The sequence below is a fragment of the Zalophus californianus genome, chromosome 2 (genome assembly GCF_009762305.2).
Source record: "Zalophus californianus isolate mZalCal1 chromosome 2, mZalCal1.pri.v2, whole genome shotgun sequence".
Classification (NCBI taxonomy): Eukaryota; Metazoa; Chordata; class Mammalia; order Carnivora; family Otariidae; genus Zalophus; species Zalophus californianus.
The window spans coordinates 147,554,722-147,561,558 of record NC_045596.1 but is presented as its reverse complement, the minus strand read 5'-3'; the positions used below and the strand labels follow the sequence as shown (position 1 = coordinate 147,561,558).

At 41.0% G+C, this 6,837-nt stretch overlaps 1 pseudogene; it reads right to left on the bottom strand.

Moving 5' to 3' along the window:
• Window positions 1-609: 609 nt before the first annotated feature.
• LOC113925825 lies at window positions 610-1,399 on the bottom strand (annotated as a pseudogene).
• Window positions 1,400-6,837: the final 5,438 nt, after the last annotated feature.

The window sequence follows — 6,837 nt, the reverse complement described above, 5'->3', positions numbered from 1 at the left end:
TTTTGACGCAGAAAAGAACGCACAGAGAACAATTGTTTCACTTCGGTGTGGAGGTGAACTTTGATGGAACTTAGTAAAACACAGAACATTTATTACTGTGATGAATGGCTCTCTGGGGAGTCATTTCCATGCCCTCCCAGCCAGAGTACAGGGCTGCAGTGACAACGCTGGGCAAGAAAGGGACAGAACAATAGGTTCTGTGAGTTCAAGAAGCTGAGGTTGCCCTCCCTGAGTGGGTGGTATGAGCATCAGCCCTAAGCAGCACATAACTCAAGAGAAGAGTGATGGATTCTTGTGGAATGTGGAAATAACAAAGAGCATAAAATGAGAGCAAATTATGAAAGTGCACTTGAATCACCCAAAGTGCTGAGGATTTTTTGTGTCAACAGATTCCACGATTGAAAAGCCACAAGTCTGGTGAGTTCCCTGATCAAATCCAGGACCCACGATCCCAAGGAACCCAAACAGTATTCATCCAAACTGGATGTCGCTGTGATTGGCCAACTGGAGCAATTGGAAAACAAGCATCCTTTCCACCCCTTAAAATAATTATTTATTCATTTGTTTGAATTAAACAAATTATAATACAGTTAAATCCACATGTCTGGTTTATTTCAGCTCCTTCACTGTGCAACCTAGGGGCAGGGACTGTGTCGGTTTTTCTGCCTTCCCTTCGTCCAAGATGTAAGGGTATCTGCTGTACTAAACTGCAAACTCCACGTTATCCTTGGTTTTCTCGATTTTAACAGATTTTGCATCCTTTTCCCTGACCTTGAGCAGGAAGTTCCTGATTTCCTCAACTTTGCTAGTTGTAACTAGGAGGCACACAGGGAGGGAGTAAGGACTTGCACTGCCAGATAGATGCCTTATCCCCCCTTTTCCGCAAAAGGTTTGTTGGGTTTTTTTTTAAGATTTTATTTATTTATTTGACAGAGACACAGCGAGACAGAGCGAGAGAGGGAACACAAGCAAGGGGACTGGGGGAGGGAGAAACAGGCTTCCCACGGAGCAGGGAGCTCGTTGTGGGGCTTGATCCCAGGACCCTGGGATCATGACCTGAGCCGAAGGCAGACGCTTAATGACTGAGCCCTCTGCAAAAGGTTTTTAAAAATACTGAGGCTCTCCAGGGGCACCTGGGTGGCTCAGTCAGTTAAGCGTCTGCCTCTGGCTCAGGTCCTGGGATCGACCCCCATATTGGGCTCTCTGCTCCACAGGGAGAATGCTTGTCCCTCCCCCTCTGCCTGCTTCTCCCTCTGCTTGTTCTCTCCCTGTCAAATAAATAAATAAAATCTTAAAAAAAAAAAAAAAAAAAAACTGAGGCTCTCCAAGCAAGAAAACGGACCCTAGCTCCGTTAAATGAGACTCTTCCTTGCTGCTCGCCTTGGCTCTGTTCTTTCATTCATTTCATTTATCTGAGAAGTTCCTGGCAGGATCTGTGGACACAGATGGCTGTTTATTTCAGAAGTCAGATGCCTGGCCACTCTATCTTAGAATCCCAGGAAAGTAATGACTTGGCAAAAAAAAACTCTGCACTGATTGTGAAAGGCCCACTTATAACTTAGAATCTCAGCATTCTGACAGCAGGCGCCCCCTCGGAGCCCCAACAAGCAGACAGAAATGGTGTCGTGGTGTGGAAACAACCTGTCAGAACCGCCTTGGCTCTGAGGTTCCATGATTGGCTTTGACACTGGGTGGAGATGATCAAAAGCCCTTCAAAAATTAGCCTTGGAGGGAAGCTCCATTGCCTTTTGTCTCTTCCAACCCAGAGTTTCCCCACTGCCCCCTGCTAGGATAGAGAGACTGTCAGCACCGTGGCTCTTAGCTCAGACTTTTAATGGAGGGAAAAAAAACCCAAACACTGAATTTTGAATCTAAGTTCTAAAAAAAAAAAAAAAAAAAATTAGAAAATTTTTATTTTATATAATAATGGATCCTAAACCTGTTATTATCAGAATCCCTCGTTCACATGGGGTTTCCCAAAAATAACAGTTCCAGGGGCCTAACCCAGTAGAGTCTGAATTTGACCCTGGTCCTGGGGTCCAATTCAGCAATCTGTAATTTTAATGATCTCCCAGATGATTCTAATGATCAGCCAAATTTGAGACCCAGAGATTTAGTTATTTTTTTAAACCAAGTATTTTTAAATGTATCCCTAGAGATTCCATGAGAACATATGCTCACATTTTCAATATTCTAATTCCAATACCCTACCAAGTCACACTACCTCTTTCCACTGTCTTGGGATGGTTAATCTGTGTTTAAAATTATGGCAAATACGGCCCTGCAGAAAGGTTACATTTCATTACATTTTTACTAAAATCACTGAGTAACTTCGTAGGTGAAAAAGGAATTCACAATTCTATTTTACTAACACTCCAGAATGTATCCTATTATTTCAGGGGTGCTGTGAAATTTTCAAAATGAAACTTCTTTGAGTTCACTTGAATTTCTAAGGTCTGAAAACTATTGCTTTAGATTCAAGGCAAGAATTCAAGGCTTTTCCTCCACTGACTCTTCTACCCACTCTCCCAACCTCCCTCCCTCTCCAAAGGCACTCCTGTGGAGGGGAAGCTCTCATGTGCATTGTTTCCACTGAGGTCAAGTCAGGAAAATAGATACCACACTAGGTATTTTAACAGAGAGAATTTGATATGGGAAATTTTTTGCAGATGTTGGAGGGCTCAAAAACAGCACAAAGGAACACTAAGATAACAGAGTTAGGTAGCAAGCGGCTTTCTACTCTTAGGGAAGAGGTTGGAATGGCCAGAACTGGGAGGTGGGGGAGGGCCCCATCGAGGTGGGACCCAGGGCTCAAGGTGAGGCACTGCCAAGCAAGCCACAGTTGGGACTCGGGTGCTTTGAGGAGAGGCCTCTTTCATTTGGAGCTCTGACTCCCAAGGGGGCCACTACCTGGAGCTGCTGCTACCTCACCTCAGACTGCAATGAGGCTCTGAGAGTGTGGAGAGAAGCTGAGACAGCAACTAATTATTGCTGCCAAGTGAAGGCCACTGGTAGGGCGATATCTAGAAACAGCAAACAGAAAGGAAGAAGGAAAAGCCCTCTCCCTTCCTCCTGCTGCCCAGTCTCTCTCAAGGACATCCCAAAAGGAAGCCAGATGACTAAAGAAAAATGTGGTTTCCAGGGTCTTGGCCCCTGCATCACCAAGTGGAGTAGAGGAGGGAAGGTTTGGAGCTGGGGATAGTATCATAATCATGCACAGCGTCAGACAATCCTTTGAATCAAGAGAGCAGTGAAACTTGCATTGGCAGGAACAAGTTTAAAAGCTTTTGCTTCCAGGACTATGCTTTTTTTGATGGTCAAATAATTTTCAGAAAAGTATAATCCATTCTTGAAGTGTCACAATGCCCATTAGCATATTAAAGGAACTGAAAAGTCCTGCAGTAAAGAAACCTACTTTTTTTTGTTTAATAACTATTTCTAAAGTGTATGTAGTATGAATTCCTTATTTTTTCAGATATAGTATTCCTCAGAACATGCAAACTGGATTGTAAATGCTGTTCTCAAAAAAAAAAAAAAAGGCACTATTTAAGTTTAAACTGCTTTTTTATCTGTTAGTTTCTAAAGCTGGGCTAAAAAAGAACATATCCAAGTGAAATAGGAAGAAAAATAGAATTCTATCTGTAAAGGATTAGATCTGTTTCTCTTTCATGTTTCCTGATATCTGTAAAAGGAATATCCTCCTCTGCCCTTAAGCATACTGTTAGGAAAAGAATCCCTCACTCAACCCACAGAAGACTTACTGTGACTTGTAACAAAAACCACCAGCTTCAACAAAATCTGAAGGAAAACAGTGGAGTGTTGCATGAAACTGTATGAATCATCTCAAGAGCCCAGGGATACCAACTGCTCTTAAATACACAGGGTAGCTTGAAAATTACCCCATGGGACAAAGAATGACTCTATATTCAAGGAGATAAAAAGAAACTTTATTACTTTTAGGATTATGGTTATTTCTACCCCTCCCATGCCTACCTCGGGCTGGCAGAGGCATCTGACTGTAACCCCTGACACAGACTGAGCGTGAAACACAGAATACAGCCCGGTCAACTTTGGGAGTGGGTCTGAGGCCACCATGTGGAAGATGCAGATGAGTGGGGAGAGAAGTTTGTCTGCAAAGTGGGTGCTGAGAGAAAAGGAGCAGCCAAGATAGAGGGAGAGGAAGGGGAAGGGAAAGAGACTGAGGGAAGGGAGAGGAGGAAGGGAGGGAGGAGGCGAAGGCAGAGGAGGGGAGGGGAAGAAGAAAGGAAGGGAGTGGGGGACGGAGAGAGGGTGGGAGAGAGAGGAAGGAAAGAATTAAAAATAACTGCCTGATGATTTTCCAGATTCCTTGGGAATTGGCTCTAAATTATCCCTATTTACCTAGAATGTTTCATTTTATAACACCACAATGTCCAACTAAAAGGAGTGTCTCCATCAAGTTATGCTAATCTGGCTTTTACCGTTGAGTTGGATTTTGTTCATGAAGACAGCTGATTCCTGTCTGGAAATCTGGAAATTTCTTAAGCAAAAGCAGTTTGAATTAATTTTATCTATTCCAGTCCTTATTCTAAAAACAGTTCCCAAAAAGTTCCAAGCAATTGATTGTGGGTGTAAGTAGCCATCACATGACTTGAGCACACTTCCTTTCATCATGACATGCTACCTACAGACCTGACATGATATTAAATCATATTAAGATATTAACACTAAATTCTGGTTCTGAGAAACTTTTCTGTCCCATTCATTTGGAAGCTCATCAGTTGAGACAGAAGACTCTGATAGTTTTGTCTCCAACAGCAATATGACACAGAACAGATATTCCTGAGCCAGAGACAGGAGAAACCAAGCCTAGTAAAAAATGTATAGTTCTAGAGATTAAAATCTACTAGGGGCACCTGGCTGGCTCGGTTGGTAGGGCATGTGACTCGACCTCAGTGTTGTAAGTTTGAGTCCCACGTTGGGTGTAGAGATTACTTAAATATAAAATCTTTAAAAAATAAAATAAAATAAAATCTCCTATTCACATCCTAGCAGACAGAGTCTCCTTCTGAAATTAGGTTTCTTTCACTGGGTCTGGCTTCACTTCATAGCCAAAACAACGTTTCTGAATATTGCCCCAAACCGCAGTCCCCTTTGAAGGTGACCTATGAAGGGTCGCTTTCATCTTCCATTGGTATTCTCTTGCCTTAAGGAACACCACATCCTCCACCTCCTAAATTCATGGGTTTTGTCTTGCTTCTCTTTTATTTGGTTCTCACTCTTTTCCACCCTTTTGGAATTAGCCTACTTTCCAAACTTGACTTCAGCTGGAATACAAATTTGAACTTCTCTTTGCTCACTGGCCTGCTGTTGAAGGTTAGCAGCTGTGCCCATTCCCGGTTAGGTTTGCTCATGGAGACCCAGCATATGCAAGAAGGAATGTTCTGAAAATAACATGGAGTACCCTTTTGCCCATAAGCAGAACTCTGGTCCTGGGTTATTTCATAAGTAAAACAACCTACGAAAGAGCACACAAATTAATCCCTTTCTAGGCCAGAAAAATTACTCTTAGTTAATATTTTAGTAGTGTTTGTTTCTTCCTTTTAATAGTTTTAAGTATTTTATAATATATTTCTGAAGTTCTTAGGGTCTAAGAAATTTATCATTGTTAATGATTCTGGATTGTTTCTTCATGTTTCTTGTAATTTAGAACTGTGAGTTCATGTTTGGTGGCACTTTATCTAGAGGAATCCTTTGCAGGGTTGAAATGTCTTTCTAGAAAAATGTCTTTCTAGAAAAGACTTTTAATTACTTTTATTGAGGACACCAGTATTGTTATTAGCCTGACATTGCTTTTTATACTATTTTGTTGGAGAACATAGGCCTTTCAAAGGGTGTAAATTCAAACCTCAAATTTGAGTGAGGGGAGCCTGAGGTTTTCATATTTTTTTTCAGCCTCTCAGGACTTTCCTTCCCATCCCCGTCCCCATTAGATCAGGCTAAACAAAAGAGTTTCCTTTAAACCTTCCTTTGGGAGAAGCTAAACATTTTCAGTTCTCTTTCGCAGATGTATAGTCATTCAAGCGTTCTTTATTTTAGTCTTCGATCCAAATTTCTGTCCTTCATGGACCCAAAAATATGTCTCCTGTACTTTCATAGCCATTAAAACTCAACCCTTTATTAACAAGACTGGCAAAAAAAATAAATAAATAAATCCAGAACAGTCAAAAAGAAGTCACGTCTGAAAATGGACTTGCTTGGTAACCACTTTTGATCCCTTATAGACTTACATTGAAAATATCTTCTTAGGCACAGTGAAAAGATTTGTGCAATTATTTGCTGGCCTCTATCAACGGTAACAATCAATATGGAGAGTGCAGCACCCCTTTCTGTACACCTCTCACAAATATTGTTCATAAGTCTTCTGGTACTTTCCAAAACAAATAGAATGAATGCTTCCTTATGAGAAAGGTTCCTTGGAATCAGCTTTGAGAAAGAAAGAAAGAAAGAAAGAAAGAAAGAAAGAAAGAAAGAAAGAAAGAAAGAAAGAAAGAAAGAAAGAAAGAAAGAAAGAAAGAAAGAGAGAAAGAGAGAAAGAGAGAAAGAGAGAAAGAGAAAGAGGAAAGAAAAGGAAGGGAAGGAGGGAGGGAAGGAGGAAGATAGATTCCTATCCTCAAAGAAATCTACGCTCTTCCTGGGAAAATCAGGATTTAGATCTTAAATCTAAGAATTAAAACTCTCTCCATTTTCAATTTTTCTTTAACTTGACTTCAATGGAAATCTTTGAGTGGGAAAATTATAAGACCACGCTTTTATAACACTAAAATGACTTTCAAATTGATAATTTAATCAAACTCA